The sequence below is a fragment of the Anser anser genome (genome assembly GCF_964211835.1).
Source record: "Anser anser genome assembly, chromosome: 1".
Lineage (NCBI taxonomy): Eukaryota > Metazoa > Chordata > Aves > Anseriformes > Anatidae > Anser > Anser anser.
In genome coordinates, this window is record NC_139720.1 from 72,623,860 (window position 1) to 72,650,972 (window position 27,113).

The 27,113-nt window shown below is 40.2% G+C and overlaps 1 protein-coding gene across 1 annotated transcript in view; it reads right to left on the minus strand.

Annotated features, from left to right (window-relative positions):
* Positions 1-13,237, minus strand: part of PPARA (peroxisome proliferator activated receptor alpha) — a 73,464-nt gene extending 60,227 nt beyond the window's left edge. Inside the window, exons 1-2 of the mRNA XM_083800586.1 lie at positions 13,077-13,237; positions 12,307-12,397 (exon numbers count right to left, since the gene is read on the minus strand). The gene's annotated coding sequence lies outside the window, so the exon portion shown is untranslated. The remainder of the gene's footprint in view (positions 1-12,306; positions 12,398-13,076) is intronic.
* Positions 13,238-27,113: the final 13,876 nt, after the last annotated feature.

A 27,113-nucleotide genomic window follows, 5' to 3' on the forward strand; every position in this document is an offset into this window, starting at 1 on the left:
TCCTCTATGGACACTCATTTAGGAGTCAGCTGGCCATAATTACCTTAACTTAATTCACGCTCAGAATGAATTAAACTGAAATAAACTGATGGTTTATCAACATGGGAGAGACATTGTACAATAAGCTCAGTGTAAATTCACAATTCATCAGCTACTTTGCTTTGACTTCTCTTGTGGAAATACAGTATGCCCTCAAGGTGCCTTTGTATGAGGTAACTTAAATTTTTTTAGGAAAAAAATAAAATAAAATGGAAGCTATATATGGAAGTGTAGGCTGATTGATAGCAGGTGCAGAAGTGATTGTATTTCAGTGGTTCTTCATGTAGAAGGAAGGTTGTCATCTATCATCTGTTCAGTTGAAGTCTCTCTACCATTTGGGGACCATAATGGCACTTTCTATACTGCAGGGTACAGTATGAACTAGAAAAAGCTATTTGAGGCGAAAGCATTTTTGGTGTTTCTATAGCAGGGGGTCAGGCAGCAGATGAAAACATGTACCTGGGGTACCATAAATTCATATCTTCGTTTAGGATTGTAGAGAGGACTTAACCATTTTTGAATGAAAACATACAAAAGCGGTTACACGCTTTAAATTTACACCATTAGCTAGCTTGGTTTAACTTTACTGAGCATTTTGGCATTAATTTTCCCTAAATGATTTCCCACATTTCTTTATTCATTAGATTTAATGGCATTTTTTTCTGTTAGCATAAGCAAACCAATGCAATAAGGAATATGGAGAAATATTCCTACTTGCAGTACTCTATTTAAATTTAATCAACCTAGTCAGGGAGTCTCTGACAGTATTATCCAGTTATGAAAACATCCCTGGCCCTATTCATTCAGCCATTTCTGTTCATTTTTCCAGGCACAGCAAGTTTGCACTGTAGCATTCCTTGTCAGATTTGGAGCCCTTCCAATACCTGATGAGCATAGTAACAGTGCTCCCATTCATATATTACAGCCTGCCAGTTCTATCTAATTTTAGTTAAGTTGCTATTTATAGTTAGATTGCTGTGTTTTCTCTTGTGAAGGTCTTGCAACTGCTCTGCACAGAGGGAATATATTTTTGTTCTATTTGGCACTCAAAAAGTTCACAGTTGTAAGTTACCTAAGTCCAAAATACTCTGCCATCCTCCCAAAGTAACAGTGATGCTCCATGTAATGATTTACACCAAAAAATTTACACAACCCTATAGTTGCCCATATTGAAGTTAGATAGTACAAAATCAAAGTTTTTGTTAATATTATTATATGCAAAAAGGTTTCAAGGTCCAAAGAACAGGGGACAGGAGTAAAAGGAGAATGAATGTATTGAGCATTTATGCTCTAGCATGAACTAATATTCCTGTGAAGATACATACATGCTTATGTACACACATATATATATGGGAAATTGAGAAACAAATGAGAGACAATCAACGTTTCAGTTTATTTTATCTTGCAGCAAAACATGTATGAAAAGTGAGCACTTTGCAACTATTTAATTTAGAAATATGATGTTTAAATCAGTCTAGTGCTCTGAAGTAGTATAATGATCCTTGGGCAAACACAAGTTGGCCTCTTCTGGTGAAACACTTAATTACATTTTTTAGTAATTGTTAATTGGTTCACAGTTTTGTTGACCTGAGAGAAAAGTGGTTGAAAAATTAACTTTCATTTTGGAAGTTGAAATTTGGGTTCTTTTCATCTTGGAATTTCAAAATAAATTTGGGCTTTGGTAGGGGGAAGTTTGGGTCACAGAATTTCAGTCCAGATTGGAACGTTTAAGAGTCAGAATACCCAAAGCTAGTCGTTTTTAATCTCGTTTTGTCTCTCATATTGGCAATATATACCTCCTTTATTTCTAAGTAGTATTGTAGGGGTTATTTAGTGTTTTTCTGATATCCTATCTGTCTTACAGAGAATACATACTCTGATGATGCCTCATTCTTGCTCCAATAGTCATGAAAGCCTAAAAGCTGGAACAGATACAACCATGTGAGTCCTAAAAAGCCAGAACATAATCTTAGTACTCAACTACCTTAATTGTCTTTTGAGTCCTAGACAATACGTTTATCACAACAAGAAAAGGGCATTGGACGAACATGGATTTTGATTGAGCTGAAATTCATATTCGATCTGGCTGGAATTATTCTGATGTTGAGCTGAATTGGAATTTAGGAACTACAGAAAAGTAGTTGGAGAAAGAAATAGTGCCATAATTCTGCGGATAACATGATTCAGAGGACAAAGAATAATTTTTCCTCTATTAACTTGTAGCTGACTGCTCCACAGGAAGAAGTCCATATTCACCAATCCAGAGGTCACACAGCTACAGAGAACTGCCACGACTTCAACTTTTGGAGGCAGAAACTTTCTTTAGCTGTGTAGTTACATCAGTAAGACTGTGTTTCTTTTTCCCTCCCTCCCACCTCCTCCAGCTGAACACAGATGGTCCAGAAAAGCAACTAGTTTAGATGTTATTGCAGATATAAGCTGCAGTGCTGCCTAATGAGAATTACAGGTAGAACTGTAACAGAGCTTTAAAAGGGCCCTAGATTAACAAATATTTATATTAGTTTGAGTGTGATTTATGGCAGATGAAGATGTTCCTTGTGTGTTACTGGCAGGATAATATTGAGAAACCTTTGCAGATGCAGGTGTGTCTGTTTTATTTGAGGGGATGTAGAAAGAGGAGACACAGCAAAGAGAGGCAATGGCTTCAGCTGAGAGCTGGGAGCCTGGAGGACTTCAAGCTCTGGTGTCACTGCCAGACCCTAACATCTGCATGGTGGGTAAAGCGCGTTTATGTGCTTTTGGACAACCCGTGGTTGGCATCATAGCTATGTCTCACTGAAGTCCTCAAAACATTACATGGGACTGTTCTGCCAGATGTCAACCGCACACCCCTTGCAGCCTGGCACAACAGCTGGGCCCTCACACCACAGCTGGACCATGGCTGAGGATCTTCCGGCAAACCCACCCGTCCTTTCAGCCCACGCACCAGGAAGCAGATGCCTGCTCTCAAGTCTGCTCCCAAGGCACACACGCTGCTTTTTCCCTTTCTACCTCCTTGCAACAGAAGACAGACCTTTTCTATAATCCAAGCAATATGTTTTTTTTAACAGGCTTATTTCCTAATGCTTTGATTTAAACACTTCTGGGAACCTACTCAAAGTATAGCTTTTGCCCCCCCCAAAACCAACAATTTACATTGAGAGACTCATTCTTACGTCACAGGCTGTCATGTCTCCCTTCTTGCACCACATCAAGCCATCTTGTTTGTTTGTCCTGCATTACTTAGTGGTGCCTATTAAGCAAATTAATTATACTCTTCTTCCTATTTGCATTACCCGACTTTACTTGAAAAAGCTAACACATTATTGCTGTTCATGCAACTTTTACTTTCTTTCACGTTTTCTTGGGACCCATGGAGTTATTATGCTATTTTTCATTGTTAGATTCAGGCCCAAGTGATTTCCCTTCATAAATGCTTCTAAATAAGCTAATCCATCACTGCCTGTTGCTCTGCATTGGATTTTGTGTTCATTGTGAGCAGCCACTGCAGCTGCTCCTGCCGCCATCCAGTGGCTCGGGATGGATTTTGCAAGCACATGAGCACGTCTCCATCTTTTTTCTCGGATATTATCTGGAATCTCATCCTCTATTCATCCCAGGCCCTTAGGTACTGATGAGCTTGATTACAGTAACTTTATAGAACAATTCTTAAATAATCGACCAGATCAAAATTGGTTGTATTTTTTTTCCTGTATTTGTGGCAGTTGCACTGCTGGCAAGATTTCTTTTGTGGTTTTTACCTGTGCACTGCAGTAAGACACTTTCAAGAAGCCCATTCTGTGAATTCCTAAAGATCACAGATACCATGCTTGTGGGAGCTACCCAGCCTCAAGCAGAAAAATGTATTGCCACTCTTGGCAATAAAAAGTATGGTACACACTGCTGGTACTAAACAAACGACCACAGAAGTTCATGACATGACAAAAAATAACTGTAATGCCTACAAGGTATTCAAGATCCTGCTCCTGCACAGAGCATTGCTAAAGATCACAACAGCAAGGTGGCTAGTTCAACAGACTAGACGCTGGACGTGTTGCTTGGAAATCTGGGATTTTTGTTCTCCCTGTGCAGCATTTCTCATTCCAGTCTGCACACGTATATTTGACCTAACAGGCACACTACATGCCGATCTGCAGCCCTTTCTTTGTGCTGAAGCCTCTCTTTCCCATCTTGTTCACTCTTTTTTCTCTTCCTGAAAGCACGTTGTCTTTTTAGACTAGGAGAACATCAGTTCTGTAATATTTTTCCCAACCAAACTCATTATGCATTTTTTTTATGAGCATCTAACTGAAGCTTTTAAGATTTCATGCTGCGTAATTCATATGTGAATAAACTCTTCCCTTGAAATGTTAAAATTAAACCAAGAAGCTACTGCTTACATCAAAGCCAATACAAATAGGCCTACACTGGGGACTGAAGTAAGCAGCTCTGCAACTCAGATCTTAGGGGGAAAGGAACAGAAAATTGAAACAGAAATATTCAGAAGTGCCAAAAGGGAAAGTAACTCTCCTTTCAAAGAGCAGCTTTATATTTAGGCAGTAACACTTGCTGCAAAAGAGTTGAGAAACTTTGTATAAAGGCACTATTGTACATGGAAAATATGTTAAATTCATATGAAGTGAAGAACGAAGATGTTAAGACATTCATATTTTGGGATTGCAAGACACAATAACTAAGTTTCAGTGCTTTTCTTTACAATTCATATTGCTTCTTTACTGATTTTTGTAGATAATATTCCCTAGAATTTCAGGCATCTCAGTTTCTGTCTTTGCTAGGAAGCTTCACGTGCATATCCCAGAATCTCAGGTAAGACTAGCAGATGACTCTCAAAACCAGTTTCCTAGTGTTGGAAGTTGAAGCCCTCATTTTATATTTCTGATGCCCTTGTAGGTGTCATACATCCACATCCTTGGTGTGACTGCTGATGACCTTGTTGGATTTTTCTCTAGCCTCTCTTCAGATCCACTTTATTTCAATGTGATGTATTAAGCCAGTATTTCATTTTCCATCCTTGCTGTCTTCATACACTCACTGACAATTTTGACAGCACTGGAACATTGTCTTTTTCAGCTTCTATGTTTCTTTTCTAGTCCTATTTGCCATTTCCCCCATATTTACTTCAATCTTCATTGGATATTTACACCTGCAAGTCAGTAACAGTGCTTCTAAAATTTCTTTTCCCTTGACTCTTTTTTTCTGTGACTCCCTCTTGCACACTAGGAACATAAAAGCTTTAACAGCTGTTGAATATTGAATTGCAGGAGATCCTTCTGGCTCTCACTTGGCTTGCAGAATCTCACACGCTTGAGAGTTCAAATACTGTTCTAGACAAACTTTTAGTTTCAAGACCATTTCAAACAGAGTTGTTTTAAGCTAATGTATACTCTGTTCATTAGATGGTGTCCTGTTGACTAAGAATAATTCATGTTTTGAAAAAATCAAAATGGATTGATCAGACTCATCTTCAGACTTCCTCCAGCATCAGATTTCTACCTCCTGACTGAAGTGACTTTTTCCACTACTAGTTCACCTTGCAGTCCTCCTAACAAATTATTTTTCCAACTTGATCATGTTGCATATATGCAATCTCATGTTTTTGTCACCTCTTGAGTCATTCCCTATGTTCTTGCTTCCTCCTCCTTTTATTTTCCATTTTCAGGATTCCCCCCTCCTTTAGGAGAAAATGGACAAACATCACTATATTGGCTTTCAGCCTTATCTTTGCCTGCAGTACTTCTAGCCCACTAAACATTTAATTTTAACATCCAGATGGCCAAATTTCAGGGTATTAACTACAAATACTAGTCCATTAGTGCATATCCAGACTTTATTCTGATTTTCAGTAACTACTGTAGTTAGTTAATGCAGACATAAAAATAAAGACCAGTGCAACTTTAATACATTGACTTTATTGTTCAATCAAAAAGTAAAAAATGTAAGAAGAGACAGGTAGAATTTTTCCCCAAAAATTTCATTAGTTTTTGTATTTTAAACATATTACTGTGCTTTGAATATTTGGATTGTATTATGATGCAGTTTGAATTCATTTTCCTCTGCTTTACCCTCCATGTCACTCTAACCATGGCAAGACAACTGCCATGACTAAGATGAAACAGGCAAAATAAATAAGATGAAAAAGACAAAATTTGGTTCAAGGCCTATGTTTTGATGAAGTAACTACTGTTCAGTGGTGTTTTTTATTGTTGTTTGTTTGTTTGTTTTGAGGTCTCACCTTTGTTCTAGTTTCTTGCAAAAGGCATGAGTTGAGCTGTGGTTCTGAACTTGTCTCTGTACACAAAGAACTTAATTCCGTGTTTCCAAGCTAAGTTTTAGATGTTTTAAGAACTGCATGGTGATCTCTTTTAATCTCTTTTTTCATAAATTCTTGGTTTTGCTATTCCATATGAAAGCAAATTTGAAGCACAGCTAAAGCAAAATTCTGTAACTGCAGGCTGTATCTTCTGTTGTTTTGATTTGTGTATCTTTACTGCTGAAGACAGAGCTTCAGTTAATGCATACAAATTTTAGTGGTTTTTTGTTGTTGTTGTTGTTTTAATTTTTTAAAAGCCTCCCTTTAGTGCAAAATGTGGTAGACTCTTTCAGTCTAACAGTAGCTGATTGGGATATCCTTAACTCAGTAAGCTTCTGGAGGTCTCTTAAAACATCCATGAATGAGAGATCTATCTTTACTGATCCAGCCAGGTGCACATTGGCAACAAATGCATCACTGTATCTCCTCAAGAATGCAAGAAAAGTTTTGGCTATGAAGACTTCATGGTTCACTTTTATTTAGCAATGCAACAATAGATTGCATGCCAGCCAAAACACCATATGGATATAAATCTACAAAGACCACTATAAATAAAACAAGAGGAAGAGATTAATTTTTGTTCAAAGGTATAAGGCATTGTGGTTTGGTCCCCAGTATAAATGAACTCTAATTCTTTGAGAGCTAACTGTGTGTTTCATATTGTGTGAAAAGCTGTTTAGCCTCTGGAATATTGCTTTAATACACTTTATTCCAGAACTCCAGCGTCACGTATACTTTTAGATATTTTTAATTTCTGAGGAACAAATGCTGAGAAAGCAAAGCCAACTAAGCCTCATTTTATTCCCAAGTCCCATAACAGTTGTCATCCTCCACCTTTTCTGTGTTTGGAAAAATTAGCCTCAAAGTCGGTTCAAAGTCAGACAAACCCCCAGTGTCTGAGATGGAGTCAGGCACAAGCAGATCTCAGCTGCACATTCTGATAAAAAAGGTGTGCTAGAGCTCTTGCTGTGTTTGCATGTCATGAAATCCCTTGCTACTGTCCTTCTTAGCAGGACCAGCAGCAACATCAATAATGCTGGAAGTCTGCTTTGGAGCTTCAGTGTCAACTGCATAAGCACTAAGACTAGCGTTTAACTAAACGTGATTTGTCAAGAAAATGTCCTTTCTTTATTATGCTGCCTGTTAGTCTTGTCTCATCCAAAATATTTTTAACATGGACATTTTCACCCGAATTTGTCGGGGAGGGGGAAGGGGGGGGAGGGAGGGGGGAGGTCTGCAGTTGTTCAGTGAAACAGGAACTTTGTGTGTTTTGATGAAATGCCTCAAAATAGTGTTTCCACCAAAGGAATAGATTTTATGTAAACTGAAGAATTATGCATGTTGTTTGTCAATCCACATGAACATACTAACAGATCAGCCAATGTATTTATAGCTCTACCCAGGATTTCTTAGACTATACCTGGAATTTAATGTCCAGTTTTGGCCCTTAGCTCAAGAGAGACATTGGAAAAATGGAGAAGGTCCAGCTGAGGGTCACCAAGACGATCAGAGGCTTGGAGAACTTGGGATAAAAAGAAAAGTTAAAGGAATTGGATTTGTTCAGTCTGGAGAAGAAAAGGCTCAGGATGGATCTAATCAGTGCCTTGCAATACCCACAGAAGGTAGTGGTAGAAAAGATGGAGATGCTCTCTTCAAAAGTATAGCGAGTGGCAGGATAAGAGGCTGTGGGCACAACTTGCTTTAGGGGAAACTCCTTCAATTTAAGAAAAAGAGTAATTCTTCAGCCTGAGAACAACTGAGCATCATAACAGGCTTCCCAGAGAGGTTGTGGGTCCTTTCTCACTGAAAATATTCAAGACTTCACTTGACAGTGCCCTGGATAACCTAATCTAAGTCCCTGTTTTCAACAGCAGTTTTTAACAGGTCCAGAGGTCCCACCTAACTCCGATTTCCCCATCAATCTGCAAAGCAGACATGGGATCTGCAGTGCCACATCCAGCAAACAACCAGAGCACAGGGGGAGGGGGAGAAGGGGTAAACTCAGGCCAAAGTGTGTGCAGAGCTAGGAAGGACTTAGGACACAAATCAACAAGGAACTGCATGTCATTAAACATTTATAGAACAGCTTGTCAAACATGGCTAATACGAGCAGAGCTTGTCTGGAGCTAAAGCATCAGTGAGACATTTCCTCAAAACTTCTAAGCTTACTTATAGCTAAAATATAATATATTAGTGCTATCATACCCATTAATTGCCAAATGTAGTTCCTCCTGAAAGTTCAGGTATGTCTGGCTATTTAGAGCATAGGAAAATGTTGCTGAGTCTCTGATTGGCTAATTTAAGCCATTTGGCTAATTTAAGCCAAATAACTCAACAGCTGATACACTAGGCATGTAAAACAATGGGAGATCAATGCACTTAGTTAACAGGATGTCTTTATGTAGTGTGCACAGAGAATAACTGGATAGTATTATCTGAGAGGCTTCTTAAGTGAAATTGAATTCTAAATCATCCACTGTCTCCAGGAAGAGACCTCTATATATTTCAGATGCAAGAGTGAGAGATTGCGTCAGCAGATTTATATATCATAGAATCATAGAATCATAGAATATCCTGAGTTGGAAGGGACCCATAAGGATCATCAAGTCCAACTCCTGGCACCGCACAGGTCTGCCCAAAAGTTTAGACCATGTGACTAAGTGCACAGTCCAATCTCTTCTTAAATTCAGACAGGCTTGGTGCAGTGACTACTTCCCTGGGGAGCCTGTTCCAGTGTGCAACCACCCTTTCGGTGAAGAACCTCTTCCTGATGTCTAGCCTAAACTTCCCCTGCCTCCGCTTAACACCGTTCCCACGGGTCCTGTCACTGGTGATAACGGAGAATAGGTCACCTGCCTCTCCACTCCCCCTCGCAAGGAAGTTGTAGACTGTGATGAGGCCCCCCCTCAGCCTCCTCTTCTCTAGGCTGAACAAGCCCAGTGACCTCAGCCGCTCCTCATATGTCTTCCCCTCTAGGCCCTTCACCATCTTTGTCGCCCTCCTCTGGACACTCTCCAACAGTTTAATGCCCTTTTTGTACTGTGGTGCCCAGAACTGCACACAGTACTCGAGGTGAGGCCGCACCAGTGCAGAGTAGAGCAGGACAATCACTTCCCTCAACCGACTAGCGATGCCGTGCTTGATGCATCCCAGGATGCAGTTGGCCCTCCTGGCTGCCAGGGCACACTGCTGGCTCATATTCAACTTGCTGTCAACCACAACCCCCAGATCCCTCTCTGCGGGGCTGCTCTCCAGCGTCTCATTGCCCAGTCTGTACATATAGCCAGGGTTTCCCCATCCCAGGTGCAGGACCTGGCACTTGCTTTTGTTAAACTTCATGTGGTTGGTGTTTGCCCAGCTCTCCAATCTGTCCACATCTCTCTGCAAGGCCTTTCCACCCTCATCCGAGTCCACAACTCCTCCAAGTTTGGTGTCGTCGGCAAATTTGCTCAAAACACCTTCTAGTCCTACATCCAAATCATTTACAAAAGCATTGCAGAGGACTGGACCTAAAATGGAGCCTTGAGAGACCCCACTAGTGACCATCCGCCAGCCTGATGTGGCCCCATTTACCACAACCCTTTGAGCCCTGCCCATCAGCCAATTGCTCACCCATCGTATGATGTTTTTGTTTAGCTGTATGCTGGACATTTTGTCCAGTAGGATCCTATGGGAAACTGTGTCAAAAGCTTTGCTGAAGTCCAAAAAGATCACATCAGCTGCTTTCCCTTGATCAACTAGATGGGTGATCTTATCATAAAAAGAAATCGAATTCCTTATGCAGGACCTACCCCTCATGAACTCATGTTGGCTGGGACCAATGACTGCATTGTCCCCCAGGTGCGCTTCAATAACTTCAGGGATCATCCTCTCCATAATTTTACCAGGCACTGATGTGAGACTGACAGGCCTGTAATTGCTAGGGTCTTCTTTCTTACCCTTCTTGAAAAAATTGGCACCTTCTTGAAAATTGGCACAACATTTGCCAGCTTCCAGTCCAATGGGACCTCTCCAGATTCCCAAGATTGTTGAAAAATAATTGAGAGAGTACATATATACATATATATACACGCACATATATATAATATATGTCAGTTTGCTTTTAATTAAACTTTGTGCTCAGCTCTGGAGCCTGCAGCATTTATTGCAGCTGGGAAATTGTGGTTTACTACAGCCCCTGGTTGACATTAAGTACACTACAGAGACAGAAGAGTGTTTACAGGCCTCCATTATTGATTCATGGGTATTTTCTGCTTGTAGCTATGAAGTAGAAAACTAAAGCTATATTTAGGAGATGGGTTTTTGTTATTGTTGTTGTTTTCTTCCACATATAGAAGCCTGATCTAGAACTGCCACCAAAAGAAAAACGGTCATTTTCAAAGTTTAGAACTGACCAGTAATTTATTTCATTACTTCAGCAGCAGCATGGTCTATATTAGAATCTTTTGTTTCACAGGAAACAAAAGGCTGCATTCATTTGAAACTTTTATGTGATCAGCAACACCAGGAATAAAAGGTTCACACACTCCCCCTCATCCCCCACCACTCCCCTAGTCACTGATAATTAACAGGTATCTGTCAGTTGTCACAATGTATTTTGGCCATACTAAAAATCTTCAGGTTTTGTGTCTCTAAATTTACAGCAAGTTTTGGCATATAAGCAAAGAATATTATCCCTATACTACAGATAAAGACATCATGAGCCCCTTTCTATGGTGGTGCAGTATTTTGACCTTTCTTTATTGAAATATGCATAACAGGCCAGCAAGAAGTGCTACTGCAATACAGTTTAAGCTTTGACTTTGTACTTCCATTCTATTATAAAATCTAAGGTATGTATCCCACTGGAACAGCTATAATTGAGCACACAAATCACGTGCAAGGACAAGAGGCTCCTGACAGAAAGAACAGAATCAGAGGAACAGCCTCATGACTCTTGCATAAACTGAGCACCTTATTTTTTAAAGGTACTGAAGCTTAATGCAAAAGTAACTAACTTTCACCCCTCACAAAATCTACTATGAAGCTGAGATGGCTTTCAACTATAAGTCTACTTCCTGTCCAAAGAGGGAATGCCCCCACAGTTGCAGTAGCTTTGAGATTTATCTTCACCATGTTCATCTTTACAATCTTCTTTTCAAGCCAAGTCACTATTGCAAAACAAGCATGTCAAAGGGAAAAACCATCTAAACAAAAGCAAGTTCAATAGTGCTTCTTGAAGAAGCTCATTTGAGCTAGTGCTCCTACCATGAGAGACACCTTTGACAACTTTTAACTAAAGTGAAAAAGCCATTTCACAAAATCAGGCTCTGCCCCTCCAAGGATCTATCCCGAGCTGAGACAGGAGTGCTACACCTGCTGTGGTCATCCACATACTTCTCTCACTCATACTGTTCTTTGAGCTGCTGCTGTAGGCCTGCCAAGGTCACCATGGTACACTTAATAGAAAAGATCTCCACTGCTTAACCTCAACAGGCTAGGAAGAAGCATCTCTTTTTGATCATTTTGAACCTGGCATTCCCTAGGTCTCTTACCGCATAAGGCAGGACACTGTTGTTCCCTGCTTTCTCCACATCAATAATAATCAAAGACTAAGCCGAGTGAAACTCCACTTAGAAAATACATAGGATCTTCAGATGAGGTAAGTCATCATAACATTGAAAAAACAGGAGATAGCATGTTCAGATTGTGAGAGGTTTGGGCATATGTTATATTCGTAATATAGTATATTCACAATACACAATCAGTATATTCAATGCCTGCTGCAGTGTTAATATTTGCAAAATCTATTGTTCTTGACATCACGATACACAGCATATACTGTGAGGAAACAAGCATGAGAAAATTAAGTAATCATTTGGAAAACAGAAAGCTGGGGAACATACGAATCCCAAGAGGGCACACATCTCCCCTTCCTGCAAAGTTACATCACTCACCATTCTTTCAGTGCCATTCTGGAGGAGACCATGCATCTCATGAGAAGACCTGAGCCACGACCTTCAAGGGCAAAGCCCAGGCTTCAATGCTCTGCACAAAGGGATAAAAAAAATTACCAAAAAGGATTACCAAAAAGCATCCAAGGCCTGGCCTATTTTGACTTTCCTTGCGTTAGGAAGAGCTTGCAGCATGATGTATCTGAGACTTAGAGACTGTTGCTCTGGAAGCTTGGAAGAGCAGATGCCCATTTGGATTGCTGGGTCCCTTTCAAAAACCAAGTGCCATAGGATCCTTGCTATAGCCCTAGACTAAGCAGAAGGGAGACAAATTTCATTCCTCAGATAGAGAAATAATGATAATAAATCTTTGATCGAGAGGGAGCTGTCTTATTAACAGAGAATGATGCTGTAGCTGGATGGGATTATGACACAGGAGGAAAAAAGCTCCTGTTCCTGGCTTCTGTTCTGAGGCCAGGGCCTCATCAGTAGGTGTTGGCTCAGAGTCATTTGTTGGCTGTAATTACACCTTTCTTCCCGCTTTGCCAGCTGTTTCACTTTGCATCTTGACACAGAGTGTTCAGTGCAGGCTGTGGTCCTGCAGGTGACTCCATGCAGCTCTGCCCTTGTGCATGTGTCCTCATGTGTGTGCTGCTCAGACTCACATTATCCATCTATACATTAAGAACAGTGCCTGCCTTTTTTCTATATGTTACTGTTTTCGTATAATTTATGTATACATGTAAAAAATACTAAAAAAGAAAATCACTTACAGCTTTATTTTCCTTGTCACACCATCATATTGAGGAAATCAGGCATAGCTTTTGCTTCACTTCTCCGTGAAAGTCTATCACATTTTTTTTTCCTTCAGCATCAAAAGCAGAGCTTTGCAGGACATGGTTAACCTAGCAAAACACAGATAGGTGACGCAGTACAAGATGACACTCGTACTGTGACATTCCTGCTTTCCTTGATGCTATGCATCTTTCTGGCACTCTGTGTGTAAATTGATTTAATTCACCAATGATATTTTGGGATTTCCTATGTGTGCTAAATCATAATAAAAGTCATCTGCTGATGGCAAAGCCTCTCAGCTCACCAGACTGCAGATTCCTCCCCATCTGTTGGCTAGGGCTGTCCAAGACAGCTGAAATCCACTTGAGATTGAAAAGGTGTGCGCAGTAAATAAAGGGAAATCCTGGAGCACCATAGAGCGTTCAGCTCCCACACTTTGACCTCCCTTGGTCCCTTCTATGCTTTGTTAAGATCATATTTCTTCATGCACTGCCTGGCTTAAAAGCCACCATAAATCTGTGGCGTGTAGCAAGAATAACAGAGAAGGCACCATGTAATACAAGGGGCTATAACTCCATCCAAGGCACTCAGGAGCAGTCATAAATCAGCAAAGCAAAGCTTCATCTGGAGAAGTGGGCTGGAGGCTGGGGTGAGAGCAATCTCCATCCTCCCCCTACCCTCTGCCCACCTGTGGTGGCCCCCGGCTGCTGGAGAGCGTCCACCTGCAGTGGCCTGGCCTTTCTGCTGCAAAGCAAGGAGCATCTCAGGGGAAAAAGAATAAAGGAAATCACAGTTAAATGGAGTTCAGGGAAAGGGGTGAATTACAAGTGTGATGGTGGAGGTAGAGTAGTGAAAGAACAGGTATGTGGGAGGGACATGGACAGGCAGATGCCTGGAAGAGTTGTAGGGATTACCTGTGACATACATGAGGCAAGAGAAAGGAGGCCAGGTAAAAAGGCCTAAAAGGGATTACAGGGCATTTCTTACCACTCTCAGTTTCCTGGTATTTCTCTTAAAAGTGGTGTTTTCCATGAAGTAATATCCTTTCAAAGTTGTTTGTCATCATGGTTGTGATTTTCAGTCATTTATGTTTTCTCTCTTTCTCCCTTTCTCTCTTTTGAGATGGGCTTTGCCATGTCCAGTTTGCTGACTGGAACTCATGTAAGCTTCAGTTGAAGTCACAGATGTACCTTGTTTGTTTAATTCTCCTCCAGCCTCAGCTATATGAAATCAACTACCTAAAATTAAATACTTTTATTATTTGAAAGAATATTTGTCATATAGGGTTATTCTTGAAAGGAAGAAACAAATTTAGAAAAATGTTCACATCTTCTAACTTAAAGTATTCATTCAATGTTTTTAATTTCTTTATAGGATTTTATTCTAAAAAAAAAAAAAGAAAAAAAGAACTAATCAAATAGGCATGTGTAACATATAGGCAATAATTAGTCATATAAGCTATGACTTGATCATTAATTCTTTTCCTCACAAAGGGGAGTGGAGGGGCAGGCACCAACCTATTCTCTTTAGCGACCAGTGATAGGACTCAAGGGAATGGTGTCAAGCTGCAGCAGGGGAGGTTCAGGCTGAACATCAGTGTTGTGGTTTAACCCGGCTGGCAGCTGAACACCACACAGCCGTTCACTCACCCTCCCCCCTCCCTCTCTGGGATGGGGGAGAGAAACGGGAAAGTGAAGCCAGTGAGTTGAGATAGAGACAGTTTATTAAGACAGGAATATAATAATAACAATAATAATAATAATAGTGATAATGATAATAGTATTAATAATAATAATGTGTAAGAAAACAAGTGATGCACAATGCAATTGCTCACCACCCGCTGACCGATGCCCAGCCTATCCCCGAGCAGCCGGCCCCCCCCACCCCGGCCAGCCACCCCTATATATTGTTTAGCATGACGTCAGATGGTATGGAATACCCCTTTGGCCAGTTTGGGTCAGCTGTCCTGGGTCTGTCCCCTCCCAGCTCCTGCTGCACCCCCAGCCTGCTCGCTGGCAGGACAGAGCGAGAAGCCGAAAAGTCCTTGGCCTGGTGTAAACACTGCTCTGCAACAATTAAAACATCAGCATGTTATCAGCGCTCTTCTCATCCTAATCCAAAACATAGCACCCTACCAGCTACTATGAGGGAAAATTAACTCTGTCCTAACTGGAACCAGGACAATCAGGAAGAGGTTCTTCACTGAGAAGGTTGTCGTGCACTGGAGCAGGCTCCCCAGGGAAGCAGTCATGGCACCAAGCCTGTAGGAGTTCAAGTAGCGTTTGGACTGTGCACTTAGTCATATGGTCTGAATTCTTGGGTGGACCTGCGTGGAGCCAGGAGTTGGACTCGATGATCCTTAAGGGTCCCTTGCAACTCGGGATATTCTATGATTCTATGTTTACATTCACTCAGCATGGTGAAGCTTTGAAAAGACCCACCCAAGGCCAGGCAAGACCAGGGTGGCCACGGCCTAGGCATTGCCACCAGCAGCCAGATGGTGTTTGGGAAGGAGCTTTCTGCTTCTGGTCCTGCCCACTTGTGGGTATATTTACGGACTAAGCTGTAGGCAGCCTCATGAGCAGACTGCTGTAAAGGCTGATAATGCAAACTTCTGGGTGGCATCTTCCTCCTCCTTCTTCTTCCTCCCCTACAAAAAAAAATTGTAACCTCAACACAACTCCCCGTAATCTTCTCCCACATCAGTAACAGTGCAATGCCATGCTGCCCTTCTCATCCTCTCCCTCAGTTGATCCCTCCCAAACTCATCAGGACAGCTAAATAGCAGAGGAAGGACCTCACGAGGTGAGTTAAATTAGAAATTGCAAGTAGTAAAAAACCAACACATTCTGCTTGTTTTTTTGTTTGTTTGTTTGTTTGTTTTCTTTTTCTTTTTTTTCTGTTTTCTTTCTTTAGTGATAGAAAGCACAGTCTGGGGTTAATCAGAACCAAAACCAAACAAAACAACCAACCAAAAAAGGTTTCTAGAGTTCTTCAGGCTTGGCCAACGGAGATAAAAGTGCATTAAATATTGTTGAAAAATTGCACCTCATTCTGTTACTAACTTTGGTGGAAAACTGCTGAATGAGACCTGCCGCTGCTTAACATGAGTGCTGTACACAGTGGGCAACAGCAGGCTGAAGCAAACTCCAGCCCCTGCTCTCTTCAAGTACTCTGACGTGCTTACCTCTTGGCATTACCTGCACAAAGTAAGTCATCATGTGCTTTGGCTCACATACAGTCAAACCGCTTCTTTTCTTCCCGCTGCAGATGTTCGGCACAGTTCAAGTAGCTGTACACAGGAACACATGATCATCAGTTGAGGGCATTTTCCTTCTGCAGCTATTGTAGCTTAATGTTAGCAACAACTGTTCCTTATTTTGTGTTCACTTATTTACCCAAAGTAATGTAGATGCAGCTCTCCCATTAGAAACTTGGAAATAGCTTGAATAACAGACACAGTACCATATTGTGGATAATACAATCTCCTTTTCTTTGCTTTAATATGGAAAGTCTTTTAAGTGTGGGAACTTTCTAAAGAAGATTATTCTCATTCTATTTTTGCTCATATTTTAATAAAATTTGGGAATGATCATTTCTTCTTATTACCTTTTCTGTCACTTGGTACAATGTGACAGAAATGAATGTCTAAGACTTAATATATTCAGAAGTTTTCTTTTTGCTATGACAGAAGATCTTAAAACTTAAACTTTGGAAAAAATACTGAACTGCAGAGGGGAATGAAGTGGAAACTAATTTGTCAATTCAGATTTCAAAACATTTCTGAGTTTTGATGAGAAGAGGAAATAAGAGTTTAATCTCTAAATTCTGGACCATTGACCATTAAATTTTACCTGTGGTAAATGGAAAAAAGAGAAAAAGAAAATATAACTGCAGGACATGTTGAAACTTGAGGGGAAAATGATTTTTTTTTTCATTCTACCTTGTATCATGTGCCTAACTGTAGTGGAGGTCACTGTGATGTGACAGTAAGCCAAACCTAAACAAAAATGGGACCTCTGGGATTCCCCACCCAATTTTCAAATAGTTGCTTCTGGAACACCATTTAGCAAGTTCACAGGGTAGCTTTTTAGCAGATGTAAAAGACAAAGTACCAAACTCGGGTGAAATGCAGAGAGGAGTGTGTGAATGCAGCCACATGGGAGTCATCTGCTCAGGAAGGACTGTGAAGGCTGATATGAGGTTGGAACCCCCCATGACCTGGGGTGCAGCAAATGGGGGTTTTCTCTTCACAGTTGCACAAGAAGTGAGATGTTTTCATCACCAAAAGCAAGTCGGTTGAAAAACCTGTCTGGCAGTGTGAAAAAAAAAAAAAAAAGACTAAGCTGCCTTTTTTTACAAAAGCTAAATGCCAGTTGCCTTCTGTGAGAGCAGGAATGATTTTATTTTCAGTTTAGATGTTTACATTGAGAATGTACAAAAGGCACTTTTATTTGTGTCACTCCTAATTGCATCAAGTATTTCTCTCTTCCAAGTGTTAATTAAAAACATGCGCTAATATGCAAACTGCTGCACACTTTCAGTTGAGAGACCTTTTTAACACACTAATGCCTTTGTGTTATAAAATCTCACTTGGACTCCTCAAGGATGGAAATATTATTGTTTACATTTGAATATGCAAGCTGGACAGGGAAAATATCTAGTAAGAGCCTCAGGCCCTGGCTGGAATACAAAAATAAGCCACATCAGGCAACTTGGTTAGAACTTGGTTGTCTCTTAACCTGGTTACTCACATGGTTTTGATTTGTGTTGGAGACTAGGCATGAACAGTATTCCACAACCAGACAAAAGTCTTATTACGATCAAATGCTGAGCATGACTGTTAATCATTATTGTTAATTATAAAACAATTAAAAATGCTAAAGTGACTTAGGAGCACAGATCTATTTGAAAATCAATGTACTTTTGGCCTAGTTTTTTTGATGCTGTTGTCCTGCTCTTTCAGCACTGCTGGCACAGATTTTTTTTGGTAAGATCTGGACATCCAAGTCACTGAGTACCATACCCTTGCAGACATCTTCAAATCTGCTATCCACTGTAGTGTTCTAATGGAAGTTACCTTCATGGATTAACTAGAGCCACACTTATCAGAGCCATGCCGGGGCAGCTTTAAAATACGTTATTAATCCTCCTGTCCTTCAAATTTTGTATGCTGCTCTTAGGACAGGCCTTAATTTTTATTTTTATTTTTTCCCACTGATTCCACTTGCTGCATCTGCACTGCAGCCACAAAGACTTCTGCAGCTCTGCTGCCCACAGCCCACATCTCTCTGAAAAGCACACGGTGTGGGCGGTATCTAGCCCAGCAGCTCTCCTTCCTTGGCATCGCCCCCTGTGAAACACCGGCACAGCATGGTGAGAACAAGGTAGGCAGGCACAACCAAGCACTCCAGCCTCACTGCGGGCAGCTGTACCCATGACCCTGGGCTGGAGGAGCTGGGCTGTGCTACAGCCCACACCTGGCCACTGCGGGTTCCAGCACTATAGAAGACAGTGGCATTTGGGTGCAATCAGGGTCTGTGGGCTGTGCTCAGAGGCCGTGCAAGCACATCCTGGGTGTTGCTGGCAGACACCCCTCTCTGCCAAGAAGAGGCATGCCTGCCTTGATGGCAGTGCAGTGGTACCAGAGGACTGGCTGACAGTTGTAAGCAGGCACGCTCCAGGAGCTTATGCATGTGGTAAATGGCCTTTTTCAGTGTTGTCTACTCCAACCCCAGCTGCACCTGTGTAAAATCAATGGCATCAGCAGGATTTATCATGGTGCACAGAAGTAGGTTGTCACCTCAAAGCTAACATCTTCATGAAGTTACCAAATCACAAGAGCAAAGTGTTTGGATGTTTTTCCTAGTATGTTTTTGTAAAGTTGGTTTCCAGTATTTTCACTTCAAAAACTTCCAAACACAATCAGTGAGTAGGCACAATTTGGTTCATCCTGTTTTTGACTTGCCTTTGTATGCGCCTAGATGGAACTTCATTTCCATTAACTGTATTAATTCCTGTACTAACACAGACCAATGTGTAGAGCTAGAGAGGAACAGCCCAGCAGAGCAAACATGCCTCGTGTAGAGATAGATGTGAAGACACAAACACGCCTTGCAGTGCACTGATGTCTCTCCGCTCTGTGTGCAGTGATGTAAGATGTGTGGGGAGCTGCTAGACATGGCCATTGGAGCTGCTGCCCTGCCTGCTGACAGGCAAAAGTACATGGCCAGCTTACGGCTGGATGTCTGCTTCTGATCTGCCCACCTGGCAGAAAACATGAGGTCAGTGTAAGAGGTGGAATCCCCCTGCTTGGATGATCATTTGGTGTTATTTTTTTCTGTCCAAAGAGTATGTGATTTAACTGCAGACACCTGGTCAAATTCCAGCCGGTATAGCCCCACGCTGCTTTTGCGAACTACTTTTTCAGTTTTAATCCAATTCTGCATCCTCCCATCCCTTCCCACCTTTGATTTGCTGTTGTATTGCATGACAGAAATGATTTCTTTAGTAATCTTGATAACCATTATTCCCATAACTAATATGCATTCATATTCTGAGAACTGCATAGCATTAGTTACAGAAAACCTCCAAGCCCAAACAGGTTTCAGCTGTGACATCTCTAAGATAACCACTGTGCATGATCACATTCATGGTAATTAGCAATACGTTCAGACCTCACATTCTCTGAATGGTATATACTGTTTTAACACAGATGACTTCTGCTAAAAATTTTATTTTGTTCTCATTTAATATTTGTCTCCTGTTTGAAGAACAGTCTTGGGAACAGGCAGTTTGGGGAAGCTCTGTAAGCACAGGGAAGGCAAGCATTTTTTCACCAGCTCTCTCCCTGTAACCACAAGTGCAACTCTTGTTTTGCAGTATGTTGTGTCATAGTGAATCCGTATCAATGCTGACTGGCGTACCAGCTATGGTCTTACTGCATTTTTGGATCCTCTCCCAGTATAAATCCCCCTTGTAATTTGCTCTTTCAGTGGACCTCCCAGTAACTATTTCTGTGTTCAAGGCTTTTGTCTTCTCCAGAGTGGCTCCAGAGGAACAGCCCCGCAGTGGGCACCTCATAGTACCTACGCACTGTAGCAGCACAGATTTTTGCAAGTGTGGCTGGTAGCACAGACTTTTGCTAGAGTTACCCAGCTTGTCTAAAAACATTTACATTTATTTTAGTCTTTTAGCAAATGGAGTCAAAATTTTCACACTGGGCATCCATTTTTAGAGAATAAGGAGGCTTGCACATGTTAAAACAAAACTCAAAAACTTACCTGCCTTGTGGAAGAAGAAGTGTAATGTTCCACACATACTTGCAGCAGAGATCTAAAATTTGTAAATGGTGGCCTTGATGGCAGGGAGCTGGTTGATGTTTATGTTGTATATATGTGTACTTTCTCCTGGGCAGAGAAGGGGAACGAACAACTGAAATCCTGGCCTCACAGAAAATTCTGTGCCCACTGCTTTTCGCTTAGTCTGTTATAACCAAATGCACAGGCTTTGTTCTAGCAAGAAATACTCAGCCTCTCTTCATTTAATGCTGTTGTTGGACTAAAAAACAATGTTTAAGCAGACACAGATTATAAAACTGCATGCTACGTAGCTCATGATCATCTGCTTTCCTCACACCTACTGAGTCTCCACAACAGAACAGTGCATGACCTCAAAAAAAACACAAACCCAACCAACCAACCAACCAACCAACCAAAACAACTACCCCCCCCCCCCCAAAAAAAAAAAGCTGACTTGAATTTAAAAAAAAACACAACACTTTCCATAACAATTCCAGCCCAGGCTACTAATGTTTTGGTACAACCTTCTTCTGTATACAACTCTGGAAAATATTTGGCACCACAGAGTTGTTCTTTCAAGTTTCTATTGCTGTTCCCATTAGCTGTAATGACACCTACTGCTAAGGACAAACCTGATTAACTGCAGGCTTGCACACTGCTAAATATAGGCACATGTTTTTGCATTTACTGTAGATCCCAGTGAAGAGAACGCTATGGATTTTTTTGGCCCTTTGTTTTAATGGGATTGCCAGGATGACTAGAATCTGAAAACTCACAGCTCATTACCAAGAATGAAATGCTGACCCAGACAGAGACAGAAGATTTTAAAATGACTTCAGAGACAAGATCCAAAAGGCTGTTGTAGAATGTGGAGAGTACTTTCCCTCTTTTCCCCTCTTTCTCCAGTACAGAACGTTTGCTATGTATTTACTGAATGTAAAACTAAGCTAGAAATTTCCAGGCAGTTTTGCATCTTGGAGAGGAGCAGGATGTTTTAAGCTACACATAGTGCAATCACTACTCACACTCATCTAAGATGTTTATGCTGCAGCTGTGAGTCTGCATTTTCAGCAGAAGAGTTCAGGATCTGCAATGCATGTCCTGGAGCCCTTGAACATGGCCAGCATGGTAAGTATCCTTACAGCAGTTTTAAATTAAGAGATCCTCTTTAAACAGCAAGAAGAAAAGAGAAGATTAAAACCAGCCTCAGTATTGCCTATTCTCCTACGTTTTTCAGACATGTAGTAATTTTTCCTCGTCTACCAACTGCATTTATTCCTATGAACAAGAGTCAAATAACATTCCTAGTCATTTATTAAAGGTATTAACAAATGGTCCTGTTTTGAAGTGTTGAGTGACCTCAAAAACCTTCCGAGTCCAGATATGTGTGATATTTTTGGATGAGAGAAGTTATAAAATACCCAGTTTTGCTGCTGAATGTAACATCAGGGTTTTTTGGTTTTTCTCACCATGGATGTCTGAGCTTGCCTACGTATAGGTATGAGGGTAATGCTTTTTATGTGAGCAACGCTTTCTTTTGTATAGCATGTGAGATAGGAATAAAGGATTACAACTAACTTAAGTTTTCATTCCTCTTTACAGTAATCAGATGCTGTATAATCAAAATATACACAAATGGCTCTACATAACCAGCTTGATACCCCTGAACTTAAGGTAACCTTAAGTTTTACATGATTTGTATTTCCTGATACATTTTGCACGTGGAAGAATGATTTCAGTGCCTACAACTAAAACCAGCACCTTGTTGCTATATCCCCATTCTTCCAGAGATTTTGTTTTTTTGGCTGTGTAAGACTATAGTTTGTATTCTCAAAACATCTTTATTGGATCTAATATTTTCTGTCCATGGTTTTCCAGGTGCAACTTGTTCCTTTTAGATAGTGAATTCTCTTTTGGGACCATTTCAATGTCATGAAATGAGACTGCCTATGAGCAACTGAGGGCAAAAAATCAATGTTTTTTTTTTTTTTTTTTTTAAATCTGGTCCTTGATTTTCATTGTTATAGCTCTTTATTTGTAATACAAAGCTGATCTGTTGAAGAGTGTTGTGTGAGTTAATCTGCTATTATTTGTGAAACATTGGAAGATTCCCAGGAGGGAGGGAGGGTTGAACAAGAACAGTGCTCTGCTAGTAAAATTTGTTGCACTCAAACTAAGATGTCAAGGAAATACGAACATCTTGAATGCAAGTTCACAGCATTTTTGGAATCATTTCCCATGATAACTTCATTCCACTGAAATGAACCAGAAACGAAATAGATTAAGGACAGACAAACTTTGGAATAAGCAAAATTTCTTTAATTCATTTTTTTCCCAATAGTTTAAAAAAGATCATTATTTTGCAGGCAGTTATTAAAAACAAAGCAAGACATGAAAATTAGAGCTCTTAGGGACAGGGCAACAACAATTGTATGTAGACTTACTGTGCTGGTCACAGAAGTCTACTTCAGCCCTTGATTTTCTGTGGATTAAGACACTGATGTTATGCTGCTTATCAGGGAAGGCAGTAGGTTGTATAGTTATCTCCTGATTGGGGCAAAATCACTACCCTGAAACCACACAACCTACTACCTCATCCTGTTAAGAGCATTAAGTGGATCGTCTGAAGAATACTAGCATTTCATCATTTGCAAGTAAGATTTCCTGAACACCTTCTATCCCACGTGTATCTTAGTCTTAAAAAGACCATAATTATGTCCTGCCAACCCTTCCTCAGTGTTCTTCCTGGAAGTTCATCAGAATTGGTCGGGTGACTCCACAGACAGAAGAACTGCAGTGGAAAGCACATGCCCTCCCAAGTTAGCATTATGTAATATAAAAGTAAGTTAAATCAGTGTTCAATAACTGATTTTAAAAATCTCTTTACTTAGGATTTTGCTAAAGTTAGTTAAGAGACTTAGGATCTTTTTACTTAGCATTTACTGGTTCCAGGGCAGAACATGAGCAACTGGAAGACATCCTCTTTGTTTTATTATCCAAGTAATCACTTAGTTTGTCAAACAGCTTATGCAAAGTGGATTTAAATAACTTCTCAATCAAAATTGGCATTTTCCATTGAGTATAAACACAAATGCCACAAAGTAATGAAGAAATGGTCAGCTTTTTCCAAATAGCCACTCGCAAGAGCATGCTGGCAGTTGGAGAAAGCTGAGCATGAGCAAACCCATAGTAGACTGGGTTGTACCTCTGTGCCCTGTCACTCACGCACATCCTCTGAGAAGATGACAAAAAGGAAATTACTTTTGAATCTAAATGACAGATCCAGGAATTTAAACAATCTAAGGACGTTTGTGTTCTTTCATAACCCTGCTATAAGAACCAAATTCAACGTGTAGTCAGAGCCAGAGAATGTTACAATTGAAATATATTTACTTTGCCTTTTGAAGACATATCCAGCGATGATATCACAGCCACTTCAGGAAAGACAGTAGATTGTATAGTTATCTGACAGGCAGGGCATAACCCTAAAACTATACAACCTACTACCTCACCCCAAAGGACAGTCAGACTCTGATCAGACGAAAGACAAACTATATTCCCAGACAGCTGGATGACTTGGTGACAACCTAGAAGACAGAAAACTCTGGAGATAAATATTAACAGCGTACAGTCTGAAACAGTTTGCTACATACCAGCTGACATTTTGCTTAATGAGCTCTAGTTTCACATTTGAAATGTTTAATAGATTTGCAACTTGTGAAGTCATGTCAGTGACAAGATACACAAGGGGAAAGAGGATACAGCATTCATTTTTAATAAATGCACTTTTGTACTTCCAGCTCTGACATGACTGCATCTTATCAAACCAGTTTTGTCACTTTAAGAAAGGCATTGCAATGACTTAGAGAGTGGATGCTGATTTAGAGGGATTGTTTAACACTGTCTTCTAGATATTCCTCTATTACCCTAATGGGGAACAGCTGAGTTTCTCTGACTGACTTTCCCAAGTTCTGCATAGGTAAATCCGTAAGACTGAATCAAGAATTTGTCCAGACTGTGAGAAAATGTTAAGACTTACTTAAGCAACATGCTACTCCTCAAAGGACAGTAACCCAGCTCTGAATCAATGGCCAAACTAAACATACACTACTGTACCACATAGACTTTAGTTAACATGACTAGCAAAACTGCCACTATAGTATAATCTACTTTAATCTCACAACTATGCTAGAGTTTGAGCAGCTTGTTATTGCCTGCCGTCTGGTTTGATGTACCACAACACATCCCATTGAGGGAAAATCCAAAGAAGTGAAAAGAACCGTAATACCAGTCCATATTGTAACATAAATACTGCTTTAATAAATAAGCAGACTTTCAAAGCAAATACCCCAACTTCACAAGCTAACTTAGTCTTTGTTAAAGGTAAGCTAAAGAAAGCAATAAATAATACACACAGAAACTAAAGCCATGCTTCACTATGAAGCAGATCTCACCCCAAAGGAGGCAGTTCACGTTTCAGGGCAACTGAAGTGATCTTTCACTGCTCTTAGCAAAATCGATATGGGAACCTAAAAAGAGAGCAGCAAGAGAAAATGCATGTATCAACTTCATTTCTGTGCATACTAAAATAATTACAAGGTGAGTGACAGCAAGTGAAAAAGCAGAGAGCAGCTTCTCTGTACATTTTCTCAAAGACAACCATGCACAGCACCAGCTTTCTCTTTCACTTGTTACTACCCCAATCATACCACAGCCTGGGGGCACCCCCACTTTGAAAGAGACAGGCAAGAGACAAAGCACCGTGAAAAAAAGAAAAGGTATTTTTTTTAGATTGACTCAAATGTTAAGAGCACTGCAGAGACAGGCAGAGGTATTAGCTACTTCACCTTCAAGGAACAAGAGAATGCAAATGCCTAACCAAATTAGAGAGCAATGTGTTAATCTATAAAAAGCAATGTTACATTGACAACTTCAAAGATCACTTCACTGTAGTGGACTGTGACCACATGTAGAAAGAGGTTACTGATTGCTCTGAGCTGTACATGTTGCATATTTGTGGCACAAAACAGGAATGGTGCAACCTTGACTTCTCTGAGACCACTGCATGAGAGGGAATACTGTACAACCCCAGATTTTGCAACTTATAACATCGATGCCCTTGCAGGCCAAAGCAAATATTCATTAAAATATTCTTTGTATGTTATATAAAAAAGTGTAGCAGGAGAGATTTCAGCACCTCTTTAGCATAAACTGGTAACAGCTAGTAACAAAGCTTTCTCTAACCTCAATTGACGAAAGTCATTTGGAAACCTCTGCAGCAGAAAGCATGACAGTTTTCTCTATACACTTAAGTGTTTTAAATACCTGCATTTTCTGAGTGCCAGCTTTTGGGTAAGGTCAATTACTCTCTGAATAATCACTTGAAAAATAATAAAAAAACCTCCCCTGTGCCTGTTTTTTGTTTAAAAACAAGCATCTTCTTTCTGTGTGCAGCCAGAGATCTCAGTGTTTTTCCTAGGAGCCTAGAATTTGTATTGGAGCCTTTTCTAAAATTCTGTGCAGAAGTTGGTAAATTTTAGAAACGCTGGGTGTGTACCTGTGTACTATGCAGTCACCCCACAGAAAGGGCTTTAGTTTAAAACAAACCCTATGCTTATATAAATATAAACCAGCACATAATAATTGGAGGAAAGCTGTGTACTGTGTGATTTACTTCAAAGTGAGACTTTTGGATAAGCATTTGTTTTAGAGTGAAAGAAGAAAAACAATGTAATGCTTCAGTGTAACTGCTCTTTATGCTGGATGGTCCCGTGAAAACAGTTCAAAGAACTAATTTCTGGCATTAAAAATGATGTGTTTACAGCATTGAAAAGCTCAGCCTACCCCACAGACCCAAACACTTCCAACCACCAGAAATTTCAGATGAAGATCCTTGCAGCTGATTCCAGTGACTCCAAGAGACAGACCCAAACAATTGTAAAATTTTGGAAAACCTGATATGTTTTAATGATTTATACTGCCTGTCTGTCTTTCACTCATGGGTGCAATGTCAGTTGGGAGACTGAAAAATGTTCATCCTTTTGAAAAAATTGTGAGCTTTTAAGAAACATTTCAAAAAGATTCACTTATCTTCTAGTGAATGCAGATAAGCTTTTGATAATGATATTTAAGATTCTTCTCCACACCTGAAGTTCTGACATAATGTTGCCTTAATGTATATTCTTCCACAAAAAAGGGAATAATTTGTTACTTCATAGACACTGAGATAATTATTTGTAAAGTAATATAAACCTTGTGTAGTTCTATTTTCTGTAAGATCAGTTATTATGGGTATTAGTAGTTTAAAGTATTCATTAGCAAACAAAAATGGAAAAGAATGTGCTTTATCCAACATTTAAAATTAATTATTCTCCTGCTCTCACAAGCTGCTCATAAACTTATTTTAATTAACTAGATCACCAAACAAGGATGAACTTTAAAATACCTAATGAAAGAAAAGTGCACGTTCACTTTCTTTCTATGAAGAAGACATGCATACAAAATAACTATCTGGCAAGAGTTATGTTTCTAGTTTAACAACTGTTTAATACTAGGAAAAATATGACATTTCCATATTCTAACTCTCACTGTTCAGTGAAAAATGTCTTGGAACAGATGTTAATAAATACCTCAGCAGTCACTTTTAAAAAGGCACAGAGCCAACTCTGCTATTTCTATGATGTAATAGGAAAGATGACAGTTTTAGAGTTGGCT